Below are 21,030 nucleotides of genomic sequence, written 5' to 3'. Positions count from 1 at the left end.
ACTGAGATTTTATCTCACTACCCAGTTAGAATGCCAATTATCAAGAATACAAATAATAATACTGGCAAGGATGTAGGGAAAAAGATTGTTCACTTTTAGTGGGTTTGTAAATTAGTCCAATCACTACAGATATCAGTATAGAAGTTCCTCAAAATATTAGGAATAGAATCATCATATGACCCAGCTATACCACTCCTCAGTATTTTTCTACAGAATTAAGGTCAATATACTATTGTAAAACATGAATACACACATTTATAACTGCACAATTTACATTAGCCTAATGAGGGAACCAGCCTAAGTGCTCATCAGTAGCTAAATGGATAAATAAATAAATAAATAAATAAGTGTGTGTGTGTGTGTTAATTAAGTCTTTTGTAGGAAAATAAATGAAACTTGAGAGGATTATGCTAAATGAAACAAAGCCAGACTTATAAAGTCAAGGGTCACATGGTTTCTGTCATATGCAGAAGCTCGAGAGGAAGAAGGTTAAAAACAATAGGGGGAAATGCTATGAAACTAGAAGGGAGATAATGACATCTTTCCCCCCAAATCCCCTAGATCCCCCCATCTCTAAATACACACAGCATCAACAATCAATATTATACACCTTTGTACTTAATTAAGTTGGAGAACATTTTTCATGTCTACTGAACTGCCACCAAATCAGATGGCTGTAATAAATTTCTGCTGATTAATTGAAAGTTTTAAGTTTAATAAGTAATATTGCAAATATCTGACAATTCATGTAGACTTTAAGAAACTAATTCCAAGTATGATGATAGAGATATGTTGAAAATTAAAGAATGGAAAAAAAAGAGCATCATGCAAACATTAAAAGAAAGCAGGTGTAATGGTTAATTTAAATAGTCAACTTGATTGGATTAAGAGAAGTCTGTGGTTAAGGGGCTTATGGGTGTGTCAATGAGGGTGTGTCTAGGAATGTTGGGCATGTGGAATAGTCAGTGGAGACCCTCCCTAAGTGTGGGCAGCACCGTCCAATAGGATGATGGCTTGGTTGGAATAAAAGTTGGAAGAACAAGGAAGCAGTAGCAGATGTCAGCTCCATTATTCTTGAACTGGTTCTGGATTGCTGCTGTGATCCTCTAAGAATAACAGACTCTGGCTTCTTCACTCTTCTAAAGTGGATTCTCCAGAACCCTTCGGTCTCAGATTAGGGTAGCACCATTGATCGTTTTTTTTCGGGGGGCTTCAGCCTCTTGGACTGCACAGCTACTGGTTCTTCCAGCTCTGCAGCCTGCAGATGGACATTATGGACTGTCCAGCTTTTGGTCACCTAAGCCAACCTAATAAGTCCTCCTTTTATAATCATACTTTCTGTTGATTCTGTTCCTCTGGAGAACCCCAACTAATATAGCAGGAATGTTGTATTAATATCACCCCAAATAGAGCAATGGAAACTACCAAACATAGAGAGGTATATCTGATCCAGAACTTCAAAGCCTAGGAAGGCAAAAGAGATAGAACTGTATGTGATGAAGTGTGCAGTGGTGTTTGCCTGTAATCCCAGCGACTCCAGAGGCTCAGGCAGAAAGATCCCATGATGGAGGGCAGCCTCAACAACTTAATGACACCCTAAACAACTTAACAAGAACCTGTCTTAAAATAAGAAAAAAAAAAACAATAAAAAGGGCTGGGGATATTACCCAGTGTAAAGCACCCCTAGGTTCAACCCCCAGTACCAAAACAAGCAAAAAACAAAAAGTTATAGAACTCAAGGGACAAACAGGCAAATTTGCAAAGATAATTAGAAACTTCAACACCTCTTTCTCAATCAATGGAGAGAACAATTATGTAATCAGTAAAACTCAACAATAGCATTTATTTAAAAAAAAATCTAACCAACAGTTTTATAGAATATTCTCCAAGAGCAGAACACATTCTTTTCAAGTACTCACCGAATACATAGATAGACCATGTCAGTCTAGAAATTCACAACAGAAAGGGAAGAAAATTTCCAAACACATAAAAACTTTTATATAACCCAGAGAAAGTTCCTAGGTAAATTAAACAAAAACAAAAACAAAAACCAAACATTTAACTGAATGAAAACAGAAACAGTATATTAAGACATGTGAAATATAGCTCAACAGTGCTGAGAAGGAATTCCTAAGGCTACTTAGTTCCATTAGAACTGAAGAAATGTCAAAAAAATCTATGAGAAAAATTTTTTAAAATAGATAAATTTAGATTTATTTGTATATTTGTTTAAATATGAATATATAGAGATTTCTTTGTATGTCTACAAATAAGCTAATATATTAGATTTCCCGTGAAAATTTGAAGACTGATCATATATATACGTATCTTATATATATAAGCTAACATGTATGTATCTGTTTCTCAATATACACAATTTTTTTCTTGAACATTTAAAGACTGATCAAATTTAATTAGGTCAGTCATTGTGAAGGTTTTGAGATAACAAAACAATTCATCTATAAAAATGAAAATAAGCTGATGATTGATTGCTCAAGAATATTTTGTATTAGACATCAGTATTAAGCTCTTATTCTTGCTCTCCCCTTCTCTTTCTTTCACTCTACTTACATATACTTTACATATCCCAGGCAGAGTACTAGGTGCTAAAGATTATTCAAAAGCTAGTGAAGGAGGGCCCAGTCACTGAATGAACCAACTCCATCTTATTTGTGGCTCCATTTGCCTCTTTTGACTCTTTTCCCCTCTGAGCAATTTCCTTCTGCAAGTTACCTTGGATTCTAGGAACAACAGGACCGACTGGTAAGTACCTTCATGATAAGGCACTGAAACTACTGACAAGCAAAGAAGAGCCTTGCAGAACAGAACACCCATAATGAGCAATTGTCCTGAAAGAAAACCAAGGACGCTGACTCCACTGACTCCAAAGCAGGAGAAATCTCACAAGGTAAACTAAACCACCCCCTCTAATGATGACCTTCCAGAACCTCACAGAAACCAGCTGAGATAATGATCAATTAGACCATGCTCTAACAAGGTAGGGTTTTTTCCACCAGGTAAGCAAACCCCCTACCACGTAAGCCCCCAACCCTAGCCTTTGTTGCTCTTTTCTATAAAGTCCCAAAGTTTCTGTCAGTCCCTTGAAGGCGGATCTTTTGTCACTATACCCTCATATCTGTTCTTCCTAATGTGGCCCACCCATGCTCAGCTTTGTCTAATTGACATATTGAGAGGGGTGGTCAAGCCTGGTCTTTGAGCCCAAGCTGGGGCTGGGCCTTCACCCAAGGACTCTGGTAGCACAAGAACTAGGAAAGACTGTGTCCGTGCTATTAGTGAACTATGTATGCTTAGTTCCTAGAATACATTTCTTCTTCATCTAAATAAGCTACTTATTTTCAACTTTAATCTTCAGTAACTGGAAGAAAGCAAAGCAGGCACTAGGTCCTCAGGTGTTGCTGGTCTGACGCTTAGACATCAATGAAGAAGTGGAAGGTTGTTAAGTCTTATTCTCCAATTTGAGTTTTTCCTCTGGAAAAAGCAGAGTTCTCCTAATCATAGTTATCTAAGAAGCCGGTTCCTCCAGCAAAATTCTGTTTTCCAATGAAGTGGTGAAAAACCATTATTTAGCTAAAAGACTGAGTAGTGTTTTCTCAGATACAACCCTCTGCCTTTTAAGTAAGTAGATAAAATCTTGAAGCTAGAATTCCTTTCATGTCACTCTGTCTCTTGGGGTAACTGACATGAGTCCTTAACATAATATCTTAATATAATATTTCTTTAATAAATATTACCTGAACAAATAAATTCATGATTCAATTAGTGACTGGTTACCTGATATATAATAACTAATACCTAATAATCTAATATCTAATAACTGACCTAGTGCCATACTGTGGTTGGATATTCTGAGAGGAGCCAGACTGGATTTGTGTAACTTCTTTTCACAGAGCAATGATTGCAATAAATTAAAAAAAAAAAAAAAGACATAATAGGTTTTGAAATAACAGAGTAAGAGATATTTGCAGTGAATATTGCTGGTGTCATTTGATTTTCTTAACAACACTATGAAAAGATAGAGAGGATAATGTGATATCCACTTTTCACATGAAGAATCTTGAACTCAGAGCAAGTTCCTTGCCTAAGATCCTTCGGCTTTGCAATAGGACCAGGTAAAACAACAGAAAAGTTATTCGGCTCAGGGTTCAGGAGGCTGGGAAGTCTGTGAGTATGGCATGCCTACACTGGTCAAGAGACTTTTTGTTCTGTTATTTCATGGTGGAAAGGAAGTCAAAATGCACAAAAGTTGAAGACTCAATCTTTATATCAGGAACCCACTCCCTTAATAACCAGCCCACCTGAAATCATGGTCTTCATCCAAGAGCCCTTGTGACCTGATCATCTCTTAAAGGCCCCACCTCTTAACCTTGTTATAATGGCAATTAAATTTCAACATGTGTTTTGGAGAGGATTTTCAAACAATAGAAACTCTTTCAAGGAAATATTTCAAATTTTGCTTCTAAGCCTTTAAAACATAGAGTGTCATGGTTAGGATATGAAAAAATTCCCCCCAAAGCTCATGTGTTAGGCCATGCAACAATGTTCAGAGGTGAAATGATTGTATCATGAGGCTCTGATTATCATCAGTGGATTAATAACTTGAATGGATTTAAGAGTAGGTGGTGAAAACTATAGGTAGGTGAGGCATGGCTAGCAGCAGTAGGTCACTGGGGCTGTGGCCTTGGGGATTATATCTGAACCTGGTCTCTTCCTCTTTCTTTTCTCTTTCTTTCTCCTCTGTCATGAACCGAGCAGCTTTCCTTCACCAGGCCCTTTCCTCTTGATTGGTGTTTCTGCCTTGGAGGCAGATGACCACGGACTGAATCTTCTGAAACGGTGAGCCAAAATTCATCTTTCCTCCTCTAAGTGGTTCTTGTCAGGTATTTTGGTCATGGTGATGAAAAAGCTAACAGAATTCTAAACTTTAGGTAGGTTTGGTGAATACACAAAGTTCCTTCCATATTACGTACTCAATATTTTAAAGAAATTTTTCTTTAGGGATTGAAAATCAAATCTACAGATTTTAAATCTTCCAGAAGACTTAACCACAGGCTGTGGGTGTAGCTCAGATGGTAGAGCACTCTCCTAGCATGAATTTGATCCCCAGCACTGTGCACAGAAAAATGTCTTTGGTAGCATTTTAGTTTTTGAATTCTGGGCATCATCTAAAAATATTTAGTCTATTAGAAGGAAGTCTATCAGAACAGGGGAAATCAAACACCTCCATTGCAACTGAGGAGTGAGTTCTTTGGGACAAGTACACTTGTCATCTTAAAACATCAGTGTTTTCACCAACATCAATAATTATGGCCAACATTTATTTCAGGCCTATCAGAGCTTTAAAATAATGATTTTATTTATTTCCCACAATGAATTTCTAAGGTAAGGTTTTTACTCTCACACTCATTTTACATAGTGAGAAATTAAGGCTTAGATGAAGTAATTTTCCCAAGATCACACAGATAATAAATTTCTGTGTGCCCAAAGTAATTTAAGTCTAGAGCCCTCAATTTTCCACTTGATATTCACTTACCTGTGATAGAAATTACTTGATTAATGTGCCAGCAGGTAACCTATAGATTACATAAACCTCATGGTGTTCAAGGCAACCATAAGGTAACAGAAGTTCTTTGGATTTCACAATCACATTTTACAAAAAAAAAAAAAAAAAAAAAAAAAGAGCATCGTTATTCTTTTGTTATCCAAGTAGTTTTAAGGAGAAAACCTATAATTTTAAGAATTATGTATAAGACATGCAGGAAGTCTATTTTTTCATCTATAACCATCCAGAAGGCTTTCAAACTGGGCATATTCCCAGGGCCCACTACTCTAAATTCTGATGAAATGGATCTGGAGCTTGAACTCAGAATCTGTATTCTTAAAAGCAACCAGATGATGGTAATGGAAGTCACCCTCCCACCACTTTCAAAAACACAGTTTTATATTTCTTTTCACCTCTGATTCTTGAAGCCACCTGGCTTTTCAAAACAAACAATGAAGCTACTTCCTAAATTGCTTAATTACAAGTCTGACAAATTCAGTGAGAACAAACAACAGGTGCTGTTTGCAAGATGAGTTTGGAACCCAATCAAATACCTCCTGTATTTGTTTTTGTTTTTGTTTTGTTGTTTTGCTTCAGCATAATATATAGTTGCTAAGTTCCCAGGCTCACACTGATCTGAGTTCAACTTTGAAATTTTAAAATGCTAAGAAGAAAATTCTATGGGACAGGACATATCTATAATTGAAGAAAATGTCATTCCTTTGATAAGCATCACAGTTTGTTGCTTTCATCCTCAAGCTATCCTGCAGTGGCTTTCAGGGTAGTCAGGAAATGCTTTGAGTCACACTTCTTAATGGTATTTGTAGGACTGATAGCCCTAGGTAATTCTCCTAATGGGGTCTTGGGCTAACACCTCTCTTAAATAAAGATAGGAAGTCTCATTTTACTGAATTGATCCAGGCTTTCCACCCTCAAGGATTTTCACCATGAGTGTTTGAAGGCACCTTTCTTTTTTTCTTAATTTTTATTATTGGTTGTTCAAATGTATGAAATATGATATGTGAAGGCACCTTTCTTAACCTGAAAACATGGAATAGAATTTGAAGTGTGTGTGTGTGTGTGTGTGTGTGTGTGTGTGAGAGAGAGAGAGAGAGAGAGAGAGAGAGAGAGAGAGAGAAAGAGAATATCAGGTGTCAATATCTGGGGCAAGAGAAATGTAATAGATTCAGAAAAAAAGATATATATTCCCTGCTTTTTCCCAAGTGACAAAATTCTCTTGTGACTCCTTTCTTCCCTAAATTGATGTATTAAAAGAAAATAAAGGGTTTTTTTTAACCCCCTTTCTATCTTCTCTTTAAACTTTTAAGTATATGCTGCTGTTTTTAAATAATTAGCAAGTTTTAGGATTTCATAGTCTTTTCAAAGACTGTGCAATATTTTTCTTGGATAGGTAAGTTTTACCCTGTCTCTGTTTAAAGAGGAACAGTCTGTGAAGCCTTTGAAATTGCATGGCAAACTGGCATGGTGGCACATGCCCATAATCCCAGTGGCTCAGGAGGCTGAGGCAGGAGAATCGCAAGTTCAAAGTCAGTCTCCCCAATTTAGCAAGTCCCTTAGTCACCTTAGCAAGACACTATCTCAAAATAAAAAATAAAAAGGGCTTGGGATGTGGTTAAGCACCCCTGGGTTCAATCTCTGGTATCCCCCCCCCCCCACCCCCCCAAAAAAAAAGAAAAAAAGAAATTGGATGGTAATGTTTGAGTACATATTAATTATTCTGGGAACAGAGTAAATCCCCACTCCAAATTATCAAAAAAGGTCACTTTACCTAGAAAAGCTTAACAGTTACACCTTCTCATAAGAAATCAGTTTTCCAGATATTAAGTCTATCTTTTTAAGATTTTAAAAAGCTAAAAACTTTGTTAAGGTTTCATGAATAAGATGAAATGCCACATAATTTCTACAGAAGGTTACTTTTTAAAAATTGATTATTTCCCTTATCTATTCACAAATCATAGNAGAGACAGTATATATATGGTACAAAGAGGTCTTATAATTTTTAATAGAGTGTGGAATGAGCAAATCAAGCCAACCAATCCCTCCCTCACATTAAATAGAGGACATCTGCGATGAGAACATTTAAAATCCACCTTCTCAGTGGATTTGCACAGTGCTCAACTATTAGCTACAGCAAGGAAAATTATTTATACATTGTAGATTCTTAACTTGTTTCCACAATCAAGACTGCTAGTAATTGCTTATAGACAAACAGATATTTCAAAATCTTTTCCTTAGTCATTGCCATTAAGACCATTAAAATATCAAAGGCCAATTGTATTACAGGGGCCTGATAGTGTATGTAGCACTTTCTGTTTTTGTTGCTTGTTTTAGAAAGTGAAAACCCTCCTTGATAGAAATTGTTGGCATTTATATCAAGGATAGTTTTTTTTTTTTTTTCCTTTTATGAAATCTGAGTCTGAAAAGTAAAAGTAAAAAAAAAGATATCTTTTAGTCTATGGACCTTCCACACCCTCCAATCTGAGACATGCACGAATCTGGAGATAGTATTTAAAATTTAAATAGTTTGATAATGGAATAGTAAAGTACTCCCACATAAGTATTCAGTGTTTTAAGGTAAAGTACCAAAATCCAGGGTTTGCTTTCTCTTTTAAAGTAAATGATTCAGATGGCCACCTGGGGATTTTGTTGTTGATCAAATCACAATCATTGACCTCACATACCTTTGGATATCTATCAATCATTTAAGGTTTTGTCTAAGTCATACAATATTTTGAAGCTGGTTTCTTTATCTGTGGAAAGGGCTATTGAGAGATGATTACAAATTGTTTCTAATGATTTGAGGGGTTTTTGTACCCTTCTCTTTCATTGTGGTAATCCTTAAAAGTAGCTCAAACAATATTCAGAGTTTAATTTTAAATGATCAAAGACTGATAAATTGCTGCTCTGATACAGTGAAATCTTCAGAAACCATGATAAATAAAAGTTATTGATAAATAATCCTATCATTTGTGGAGTTGGAATATGATGTTTATTGATTTCACTGCCGTGCAGTGTTAATGATAGACAATGTGTTAAATCTCACCTGTATATACAAGACATATAGAAGTTGTCCTAAATATGTTATGTTCTCAGAATCTTCCATGTTATAACAAGCATTACTATGTTTCTTATGTTTATGCTTCATGTGTCAGGGCTATTATTGATATTCCTTTTCTTAGTGTTAGAATGTTATGCTTGAATTTGGGGCCCCCAAAAGACCACCAGAGACCAAGATCGATGTAAGCAGCAAAGAGGTGTTTATTGTGAGCTAGCTCCATCCTCCGCTCGCACACACAGCAACTGGTGACGCTGAGAGGCCTGGAGCCCAGGGTTTGCAGCAGTTTTATACACTCTTTGGGGAAGGCAGGAACTTCACATACATCATGGCATCTCTTAGCAAATCATCACAAACCGTGGGAAAATCATAAAACAACTCTAAACATTGGTTAGCACATTCACAGGCGGGAACAAGTTGGGTAAGGGTGATTGGTTAGTACAAGAGGGGGATTTGTTTGAACTGATTGGTTTAAGCCATGAGAGGAGTATGTGTGGAACTACTTGGTTCCCCAACAAGTTATCAACCAGGATTAACTACTGGGAGGGTCATCTGGCATCTCAGGTATTTTCCCTATCTCATGCTGATTGGTGGTTGCTAGGGGGTTGCTATGGATTCTCACCTGGCCTGACTGAGTCAGGGACACCTGGTGCAGCAGATCTCTCCTGTTATTTGTATATAAACAACTCAGCAGGGTGGGTATGTGCCTATGAGTGCTCTGTGGGTCTTTCCAAGGACAAGGGTCAAGCCCCCTTCCTTGGACAGGCTTTGCTCTGAGGTAGAGGCTGGTTTTTCAAGAAGTCTTTTCTTAGTGTTTAAAGGAGTGGGAGCTTTCAGCAGGTTGTCTATAATCTTAAAATTTTTAAAAGCCAAAATTATACATCACTGAATTGAATATAACTAATATCAACCTGTATTTTCCAAAGTGTAGTTTGAAGATTCTTGGGGAAATCCAAGACCCTTTCAAGGGATCAATTTATTTTTATAATAATATACTTTTATCCTTCACTTTGTTGACTTGGCACAAAGACAAAGTTGCTAGTGCCTTAGTGTGAAATGAGTCAGTGGCACCAAATTGTGCCCCAAGAATAACTGAACACAATGGGTTCTCAGGTGAGCACAAACCCAAGGAGCACTATCAGGAGATAAGGGAATGGAGGAAGACTTATTACCCACAGGGAGTAAGGAGTGCAGAGAAGTTATTTGCAAAGTAATGCGCATATGGAAAAATGGAAACATGGAGATGGGGATTTCATTCAGGGAAGATACACATGTCTATTTAGGAAAGCACAGATAAGGATGGTTGTGTTTCTGAGCACGCTCATTTAAGTGTACATTTCTGAGCATTTTGGTTTAAGGTTCTAGTTGGAAAAGGTGAACACTGTTTTGGGCATGCTCAGTTCTAAGTTCTAGAATACCTGTTCCAAAAGGAAAGAAGCTCCATACCAATGCTTTGGGCATGCTCACTTTAGTACAGAGACAAGTGTACTCTGGGTGGCCTAAAAGAATGAATCAGAGTGATGTAGTGACCTGAGCTGGTTCCTCATAAATTTCTTCAAAAAGTTTTAACTAAAAGAAAGAACAACTTTGAAGGTGTGTTAATGGTCTTTTAAAGGGGTGGGAGCTTTCTCTACTTAGGTATAGGAGTTTGTACTTAGGGGTGCTGACAGGCTTAGTGGCCCACACAGGTACTCCCAGGGAAATAAAAAGCAAGTTTCATGTAAGGTCCTAGATGAAGTTGTACAAGTTATTAATTTCATTAAATTTGAACTCTGGAGTTTATGGCTTTTCACTATTTGTGAAAAAGTGGAAAATATACAGAAAAGATTTCTGTGTATTCAGCTATGACAGCTGTCTGGAGGAAGAACTCTCCTGTGATTGAATTATGAGCTAAGATGGCCATTTTAATCAAGGAATATCACTTGAAAGAACAACTAACAAACAAATTCCTATTATTCAGACTGAGATATTCTGAAGACTTTTTTTTTTTAATTAAATGAATTGATCTGTCACCGCAATGAGAGTAATGGATAGTATTTGTTGATAATGAAAATACTGGGTCCTAAGAGAAAATTAGAATTTAGAAAATTTGTGTTACAATGTCAGAATAACATTTATTGGATAGACAATTAGATAGAAATTGGTGATCTTAAAATTGTGACTGTTTTTAATATTGAAAATGAAAAATACATCAACATTTGGAAAATCTGCAAATCTCAGTAAATTCATATTTTTCAAATAATCAATACATGACATCAAAAATTCAAAAACAGTTGTTCCTTTTTTTTTTTAAACAGGGTTGCTAAGTTGCACAGACTGTCCTGAACATGCAATCTTCCTGCCTCAGCCTCCCAAGTTTCTGAGATTATAGGCACTTGCCACCAGGATGAGCAAAAGATGCATTTGAAGTGTAAGATAGACCAACATATTTTAATGTAGCAGAGTAGATGAAGTTCCTCTATACTGTTTTAGATCCAACATAACAGTTTACCAAGTTTCGATGTTGTATCAAAGAAGAACATGTAAATAGGCGATTAAAATATTCTTCCATTTTGAATTATATATCTCTATGAGGTCAGAATTTGTTTTTTTTCATATACTTCAATCAAAACAACAACTTAATGAGAAGAAAATATAAGAAAACAGCTATCTCCTATAAAGCCAAAACAGTAAAGAGCTTTGCAAAATTAGAAAACAATCCTACTTTTCTATTTTTTTTTATTTTGAAAGAGTTATTTTCACAAAAAAGATGTTATTAAGTTGACATATATTTTGGTTTATTATTGCATTAAATTAATTAATATGCCTCTTTAAACTTTTCAGTCAGCTTTAATTTCTAATATGATAAATACTGATAAACATATCAATGCATATTTTTTGAGGCTCTCAATAATTTTTAAGAGTATAAAGAAGTTCTTTACCCAAAAGTGTAAGAACCATTTACATAGAGAATTATGAAGTACTAAGTCCCTGGTTATGGGTACTTTGTTTATATCAGACATATGACCATTGTTTTGTATTTTGAAAGGGAGATCAGAAACAACGTACTGCTAACTCCCATCACCTTAGATAAAAGTTCTTTGTCTGAAGTAATTTGTTCTGTTGTCTTGCAAAGCTGAACACATAAAACACATTAACAAAAACTTTTCCAAATACATGGATTGGAAAAAATTAGGTCTTAGGATGTCAAAACCTGAAGTGGGTGGAAGAAAGATGACATTATTTGCTTGGATCACAAGATGACATTCTTGTGATCCAAGCAACTCCTTTTTAAGAAAGAAAGCTGAAATGCAAGTTGCCCCATGTTATTCAGTTGGTTCATATCATAATGTATGAATCTGGAGCTCATATCTCTTAATTTGGTGCCTAGGAACCAAGACTGGCTGACTGGTAGCTGAAATTCTGACGGGAAACTCATAAGTTGGATTAAATGGGAAGTTTTGGGATGTGTCCATGGGCACACAGAATAACTCAATCTGAGAGTCAGTGGGAAGATGGTAGAAAGCTGAAGCAGGTCACATGAGAGAGCACAGGACAAAGCAGTTGGTGATGCTTCCACTCTGCTTTGAATGAGTATCTGTGTTGAAGACTTCTCCAGCCTGGGATGCTTTTTGGGGGTAGTGGAATCTTTAGGAGGTAGGGTCTCGTGGAAGGAAGTTGGGTCACTGGGGTCTGTGCCCTTGAAGGGGATATTGGGACCCTGGACCTTTTTTCTGTCTCTCTTTTTGCTTCCCAGCTGCCTCTTCCACCAGGTACTCTCACCATGATATATTCCCTTTCCAGGGCCCAAAAACTAATGAGGCCCAAAGGCTGTAGACTGAAACCTCTGGAACTGTGAGCCAAATCTTTCATCCACATAAGATGTATATCTCAAGCATTTTGTCACAGTAACAGAAAGCTAACACACTTACCAACAAAAATTTAAGGAATACAATGCCAGAAGATGAGCTCTAATGCTTTTTGAGTATGTCCACAGCATTGAAGACACTTCACATTTAACACATTCCATCCTTACAACAACTATGCAAAGCAGGTATTTTTCTCTACTTATCAACTAGAAAATCAAGGTCCAGGGAGATGAAATGTGTTTCCAGGATCTCACAAACATTAAAGATGGGATTTGCATGCAAGATCTCTTTTATTTCGGATCCTTTTTTGCATACAAGGAACTTAATCCTCTGGCTTTAAGTTGTGCTGGCCTTTTCCCCATTCCCTTGGTGGAGAGGGGATGAGAGAAATGTGTGGATGTATATCAACTTTTACATCCATCCATAGCCAGAGGACACGTTCCTTTTTCTTTATGGCTCATGAATTATAAATTCAAGGGGAAAAAGAATAAATATGTTTCCCTTTGATGAAGAATTTCAGTTTTATGAAATGTTCTCACTGCTTGAATTTATTAGCATAGGAAAAGTTAAATGCTACTAAGCAATAGTTGGCACTCCTGCATTACATGTAATATCCCTGGAAGTTTAGAGCTGGGAGATTAAATGTCTCTTGAAGGTCTCACAGGCAGGCGGTGGGCACCCCACAATGTCCATTCTATTCCTACATCAGTTTAATTCTCATCACATGTAGGAGTATAGAATTAGGGAATATATTTTCAATTATAATTTAGCATTTGAAAACGACCAAAGAGGCCAAAAAAAAAATCAGGAAGCTCAAGTCTGATTAAGTGAGATGAAATTGCTCTGAAATTTAAGCCAGTCTGTCTAAAATTGAACCACCCCAGGCAGAGTTCAGACAAAGGCTGAAACCAAGAAGTTTTGTTGGGGAAATGAGTAAGTGGGTCTCCCAAGAGCGGCGTGAAGTCAGGGGGCCAAGGTAAAGCTTCCCAGAGGTGTAACCGCTGCATGTGGGGGTGGGGCAGGGTCGGAAAGGTGGAACACTTTGCAGGTCCGCCCGAGGGCTGGGCTGGCTGGCTGGCTGGCTACCTGGGGTTGCAGAGAAATTTTTTTTTTTAATGCTTCTTCATATCTACCAACACCACACCCTGCACGGAGTATTGAAAGCATCACCCCCAGTTTATCGGACTTTTCTGTTTCTGTTTCTGTCTGATTTGTTCATTATTGCCAAGTTTATTATATGTGATCCTTATCATGGGCCAATAATTTATCAAGGCTTGGTCGAGTTCGAGTGAAATGCACACCTCAAGGTCCCTAGTAAGAAAAAGAGGCAAAGAAAAAAGAAAATGTTTTACCCTGTTAACAATTTCATCAGTCTCCCCCAAAACCAAGTCAGTTCATTTGTGAATCCACTCATTTTTTCCTAAACAGTGCCACCTACTGTCCATTTTAAGACTTTTTAGCAAGGACCAAGGAGAAAGAAAAGGGGCCAAGTATCCGAGAAAATAAACTCTACTTAACTTTGGGGACATTGGGGGAAAAAAAAAACATGAAAAGCCAACTTAGCAGCAAAAGAGTAAGTATTTTGACTCGCCAGCTTCACAGAAAACTCGCAAGGAAGGTCATCCACTTCCTTAGAGATGGCTATATATACACATATATAACTATTTTTAAGAGTGCTATATCGAGTTCTCCAGACTCGATGTTTTATTAAATTTTTATCTTTAATGTTCTCAATTTGCTTATTTTTACCTTAAAGGACCATATTTATGGAAAAAAATACAATACTTTTCTACTTTTTTTTTCGCCCACCCACAGCGAAGGTTTGACAAAGGGGAGGCTTTGACATTTGATGTCAGTTTAAAAACTTTTGAGCTAGCAGGAAGAAAGGGTTAACAAGTTCTAGACCACTCGCCTTCTTTTGGGGGTCCCGGAGGCTTTCCGAGGCTCCAGGTGCGCGCGCGCGCGCGCGCGCACACACACACACACACACACACACACACCCCATCACAGTCCCTGCCCAGGGCAGCTACTTAGCTGAGGGGCATCATTTGTCTTTAAAGCAAATTACCTAAACGTAACAGGGCGTTTATCGCGTAGAGGGAAGGCGTGTAGCTCAGACAAGACTTCAGAAATATCTACAAAGAGGGTCTCCTAGCTCCGCCGCTGGAGGAGAGGAGGGAATCAGGTGGCGGCCAGCATGTGGGCACTGCATTTCTCTGCACACGTTAACAATCAAGTTAATTGAATTCATTGGAGTTTAGAACCGGCCTCTAGCTCAGAGAGGGCTTTGAATGGCCAATTTCTCTCTCTCCCTCTCCTCCTCCCCGCCTCCCTCCCGCCCGCCCCGCGCCTCCCGATGCTTCCCCTCCCCTCCGGGTTCCCCAGTCCACACCTCCCTCCTCCACTCCCCTAAACCCCCACTCCCTCCTCCGCCCTATTAAAACACCCACCAGCTCACTTGTTAAGACCCCCTTAAGTTGGAGGAGGCAGAAAGGCAACAACAGCGAGGAAGGAGAAGTCAAAGCGTCTGGAAAGAATTACCCAGTCCTGGCTTCGAGCAGCCCATTGAACCAGGGACTTGAACCAGCCCTAGCCAAAGACTTTTTCTCCCGATTGATTCTGCGCTTCCTGGGTTCTGCTGAGTCTTCACCGGCATTTTTTTTTTTTTAAATACGAAAAAGAGACTTTCCGTTATCGGTGGGAGGGGGACTGGAATACACAAAAAAAGTTAATTTATTTTTAAAATTGATAATTTTTAAAAAAAGAGTTAGAAGACTGAAGTGCAACGGAAATAATAAAAAGAATATTAGTGAATTTCCTTTCAAAGTGGGAGAGTACTAAACATTTGAGACTCCCCCATCTTTTTTAAATGTTGTTTTTAAATTTCTTATTTTTTTTGGCCGGTCGTCTCAAATTCATCTGATCTCTTATTACCTCAATTTTGGAAACTGCCTTCCAGCAACCCTCCGGGACCACACAGACAGGCTGAGGACGACTTTATGACCGAGAGCTGAACAAGGTACGTTACACAGAGGCGTTTGGGTGAACTATGAAGGTCCTCAGGCCAGGGAAATGGAAGAAATTGTCCACGTGAATGTTAGAAAAAAAATATCAGTTTCTATAGAAAAGTTTGAGGTCTGAAAATTTCCAACAGACTGAAAATGGGAGAATATTTCCGATCAGTATCAAGTTTAGCAATATATCCGTCTTTTCCCATCCGTGCGGATCTCGCCATAAATCCGCTGCTTTTTTGGGTACACAGGTAGCTTCTCTTGGGCAACGCTGTTTGTCCTGAGATGTACTTTTCCATTCTGCATCTTCTGGAGCGACAGAGGGACTCTGTGTTAGGAAAAAAAGAATTTCCACTGTGTAAGGAAAATGCATCCCTCACAGCCGTCCCTTTCCCCCCTGTCTCCCCACCCCTTCCCTCCTTCTTCTTTTTTTCCCACACACTACGTTGGACGGAAAACCCTGTAACTGTCCTGCGGGTTTTACGGTTAAGCAGCTCGCTTTTTGCTTGGAATGAAAGGGTTAAGCGATCCCGGTTTCCAGCTCCTACAAGCTGAGACCCCCGGAGAAGGAGGGTCCTCCGCCACCTCCTCGCAGCTACCGGCCTCACTCGGCCACTCCCCCTTTACCGAGCCTCCCCTCCTTTGCACTTCCCAAACCCCCTGCTCAGCTCAGCTCAGCTCCGGAAGCCTCACTCCGGCCAGGGGTCCCTGACGCAGGCGGTGGCACTCGCAGCTGGGAGCTGGAGGAGGGCGCGCATCTCTCCTCCCAGCGCAGCGCCCGCCCGCCCGCCGCCCAGGGCTGGGCGAGCGAGGGGACCGCGCGCTGTGCTCAGGCAGCTGCAGCGTCCTGGGAGCCAATTCCGACGTGGCACCGAGCACGCCGGCGCTTCTTTCTGGGGGCACCACTGGGTGGAGGACTTGGGGGCGCCTTCCCGAGCACCCAAACAGGGTGGGGGCTGGGGGCCCACGGGAACCCGGGTGAAAGTGGGAGTGAAGCCAGAGGCTGAGTTGGGATGGATTATCAACACCTTAGGCGGAATTCGTCACGCTAGTTCCCGCCCAGAACGAGCCAGCGCTCCGAAATGGGTCCCAGTGAACAGGAGGGCGGGTCTGAAAGGAGGTTCTGTGTAAGGGTGCGAACCGGGGGGCGAGAGAGGCTGCTTCCTCTGCCCGAGGAAACGCAGGCGAGGGGAAACGGCGCTGAAAGGATCATTAAAGCTGGCCAGAGGGGCTGGGAGCAGAGAGGCGGTGCCTGGGGAGGAGGGCTTACAGGAACCCGATCTTATTTCATGGCCTTAGGTGCCAGTTTCATCCAGAGCCTCTCCCTCCATCCCCAAACGCCAGCGCTGAATTCTTGGACTGAAAGGCACTGGCGCGCTTCTGCTCCCGGGGGAGCAAGCTGCTATAACTGTGCTCCCAGAGGGTTTAGGCACAAACCCTCTGGCACCTCCCTGCCCAGTTCCCCGCCCATTAGAACAGTTGCTGCCAAGTTGGTCGCTGCAGCTGCACAGAAATGCTACACCTCCTCAACCCTAGAGGCTGGGCTGGGATTGCCTTTGACGTCATACCCAGGGGGAGGTGTGACGCAATAGGTAGGGAAGCCCTGATTGGTCAGGAAGGGCTTCCCCCTCAACTCACAGCCTGAGTATCTGTAGACTTTCAAGTCAGCCTAGAGTAAAGCGAAGCAAGCTGGTGGACGGGTTTTGCTGAAGACGTGGGGAGGCTGGTAAGAGGGAGAACGATTTTACTCCCCGATGTAGATTTCAAGGCAGCCTCAGATTTCTCACTGCCCTGAGTGAAAGCATATGATAATATGCCTTCGGAGGTGTTAAGCCAGATTGTGATTTTTTAAAGGTCATTCTAATAATAAAGTTTTGATGGTCAATGCATATTCATAAGTATGCTACAAGGTTTTTAATTAAAATATATATTTCTATAGAATGGGCAAGAACAGCTATTTACGCCCGTCAACAGATTTGTAGATATTTTAGATTTTACAGAATTGGATTGAAAAGAACTTTTGTTCTCCTTTTTCTTCCAATATGTGCAAGTTGACTCATTCATAAAATTAGTTTTACTACATACCTTTTAAACACTTAATAAAATTACATATACAGCGGAGATACTGTTTTTTGAATACCCATCCTCTTTCACGGAAGTTTTCCCTAGTAGCTTGGCTATTCTTTTTTTCACTTTCAATGAAAGTTTAATACCTTAAAATACCTATTTTGGCATGTATACTATATTGTGTATGCCTTTGCATTCTGAAAAAAAAATTCCAAATTCTACATAATTGTTTCTGGATTAAATCTAGAATATCCTTTCCATTCTCTTTTTGCTTATATATTACCAGAGACAAATGCATAGGAAAATGTATTGTAGGTATACTGGCAGATGCATGCTACCTGGATTGCTTATATTGTACCTAGAATTTTGAAAACTTATTTTACATAGATAGTTATGAAGCATATAAAAATTCAAAGATTTAATAAATTGGTGGCTTGCATCAAATAAAGTTATGACTCTCTTCAAAGAAAAGGAGATACTTAGTCAAGTACCTTCCTGGAAAACAGGAATTGTGCAACAAACCAATAAAAAGCTGTTTGTAGAAAGTAAATTAGCTTGGGCGTGATCATTTTTGTTAGGTCTTTAGGATATAGTACTTTTCTCTGCATGATGTCTTTGTGAACTAAGATTTATTTAAAAATGTTTTTGTTTCTGAAATTTTAAAACACATACCTTTTTACTGATGGATTTCTTTTTCTATTATTGGCAAGGCAGGAAAAGCACTTTGTCTAAGGATCAAGGTGGAGATCTGCTTTGACAATGTCTGTCCCACAGTTGTGCATAAAACTTAAGATCAAATAACAAGTAATTGCATTATTAGCTTCCTGGCTTTTTCATGAAGTGCATATACCCCAGGTCTCCATTTGGGTTCTCCTTTTTTGCATGCATACCCAGGCCATGTTCCTCTACAAAGCTGCCAGGATGAGCTGGTAGAGCAGCCTGGGGACAGCTCCACACTTTATTCCTTTCTTATCCAGCAGCAATCTGCATAGAATAAGTATCATTCCCTACCACATGTAGCCTTAAATTATTTAACAATACATGCATATTATGGTGCCTGGGATTTAACCCAGAGTCTTGCACATGCCAAGTAAGTACCTTACCACTGAGCTACATCCCCAGTTCCCATTTAAGAATATTTTGAATGTTATCTATGTGGAATTCATAGGTATATACTGCCTTGCTTACAATCTAGGAAAATGTAATTGATATGAGTTGATTAAATATAATAAGGTCACAGTGTTAAGTTTTAATTTTTAAATTAAGTATTTATGAATGGATGTCTTTTAATTGAATACATTTGTATTTCAGGTAATTAAAAATTGAAATTAACATAAATAAACATTGAAAAGTCAAATAACCCAAATTCTATAAAGCAAAATATGATATAGCTTATAAGAAACAATAGCCATTATTTATCACATATCTATGTTACAGGTCCCAAAGTAGACACTTTCTGTATATTGTATCTTATCCTAACTTGAAAAGAATATTTTATGAAGAAACCTTGCCTCAGAACAATTATGTGACTCATCCAAAGTCACAGTTTTAGTAAGGGATGTGGATGGAGTTTAATCCAAGAGTTCAGTATAATACCCTTGAACTGTACTATGCTGCAGCTGGATTAGTTAAATTTTATGGGGTCTCAAATTGAAAAGAAACTACATCTGTTTGAGAGGACCAGAAAAGATTTCACACAGAGACTTGGCATTTGTGTTGCCTTTTACTGTCCATGATTTTGACCTAAAAGATAGTTCTCAAGATTCAATATGGGTAGTGAAGATACTCAGTGGCAGAGTACATACTTACACATTTAATATAGTATGAAAATTTCATGTCAAATCTTTGGAATGTTCCCCTTATCTGTAACTAAGTTAAGGATGATAAAGTTCAGGATCTAATCCAGCAGTTGGGAGCATTGTCATCCTAGGAGTAATTGATTAAAATTGATGGTGCAAAGAAAGAGAAATCCGAAACCTAAGGCTCTGGATGCAGCTACCACTGGTGTGATGGTGTGTTTAAAGGCTTGTATCCTAATCCTGCCAACTTGATGCTAGAGTCTTTGCTAGTATAACTGCCTTGAAACTGGAGGCAGACTTCAAAGACAGGGAGAGGAGGACATAAGGGGGAGAAAAGAAAGGGGTCTCAGTGTGCTGTATCCCAGAGGGCAAGTATTCTAATGTGAAGACTTTGGGGAATGATTTCATGTGAGTATTTTTGTCTCAGATTTCTAGACGGGGGCATTAGCAGAGGGAATCCACAGAAAGGATGTGCATCAATGCAAATGAGGCATGATATCTTTGACTTTAACCCAGTGAATGCCAAACCAAACTTTATTGCACATTAGAATCTCCTGAGATTATAATTAATTCCTTTCAATTAACTTAGAATGTTGTTAGAGCCACATGTCAGGGACTTTCCCAAGTTATCAGGTAATTTGGATGTACAGCACAATTTGAGAAATACCACTTTTAAATCTTTGACTCACTATGCCTTCCTAATCCACCATTCACAGGCAGATAGCCACCATGAGATTATGATTTATTTCCAAGAAGCCAATTTCCATTGTCTTTGCTGGTGTCACCTGCATATATTAATAGTCCCAATTCTAATTGTTCTCCTTATGGTACAAGGCCTTTTTCCTGCTCTTTGCACACAACATAAGTTTATATGTAAAGAAAGCCTGTGCTCTAGAACTGGTTCTGTTGATGAGATATGATATCAAGCAATGCTTTCATTATGGACAGACACATTCTTTAATGTCTTCCATAATTGTTTTGCCTTTGTGTGCTTATATTCTGGCAATAAGTTAGAACAACACTGACTTAGTCTTCAGTGGATTTGAAAATATAATGAGGAAGAGAGGAAGTACAAGTGCCCTTTAACTTCAGCTACTCTTCCTTTGGATTGAAATGTTAGTTTGCAACAGCAATAATACCCACAATAATTAATTTTTGAATGAATACATATTTCAAGTGCTAGACTTTGTTTATGCTATCCTTCCTAGTTAGAATAATCCTGTAAAAAGGAATTATTCCCATGTTAAAGATGAGGCAGTGAAGCTTAAAGAGTGGATAGGAGGAAGAATTTGCCGTCTACTCTCATCAGGTGGCAGTGATGAAGAGCACAAAAGTGAAACACTGAAGATGAACTCCATCCTGATTATGGACACTCAGTGATGGCAGTAGAAGTGTTAAACTTAATGGGTCTTGATCACATATCTAAAAATTTTGAAGTTCAAAGATAATTAAATTGTCCAAGAACATAGACTTCTTCACAATACCCTCAAGGTTTGGCTTAAAGTCAGTTTGCCAATATAAGGCAAGAATTGGGATGAATCCGTTTCTTCTGAATCCTAACCCTTCTATTTTTTTTTCACCATGCCACAGTTATTATTTGTTATCTAACCATCAATAGGTTAAAGGGGTGGAAGGTCGGGTTCATTAGGTAATGTCACTGATAGGACAA

General features: G+C 38.9%; 1 protein-coding gene and 1 long non-coding RNA gene across 2 annotated transcripts in view; one reads left to right on the top strand and one right to left on the bottom strand.

The window, feature by feature from the left end:
- Positions 1 to 11,466: 11,466 nt before the first annotated feature.
- LOC125616532 lies at positions 11,467 to 15,927 on the bottom strand. Its single transcript, XR_007347173.1, has 4 exons — positions 15,419 to 15,927; positions 15,026 to 15,193; positions 14,553 to 14,700; positions 11,467 to 13,795 (listed from the first exon to the last, which is right to left on the bottom strand). It is a non-coding gene; the product is annotated as an uncharacterized LOC125616532 (long non-coding RNA).
- The window catches only part of Has2 (hyaluronan synthase 2), a 28,261-nt gene continuing 22,417 nt past the window's right edge, over positions 15,187 to 21,030 (top strand). The window contains exon 1 of the mRNA XM_015486425.2: positions 15,187 to 15,503. The gene's annotated coding sequence lies outside the window, so the exon portion shown is untranslated. The remainder of the gene's footprint in view (positions 15,504 to 21,030) is intronic.

Source organism: Marmota marmota, unplaced genomic scaffold (genome assembly GCF_001458135.2).
Source record: "Marmota marmota marmota unplaced genomic scaffold, marMar, whole genome shotgun sequence".
Taxonomy (NCBI): Eukaryota; Metazoa; Chordata; class Mammalia; order Rodentia; family Sciuridae; genus Marmota; species Marmota marmota.
This window is presented reverse-complemented; position numbering and strand designations above follow the sequence as displayed.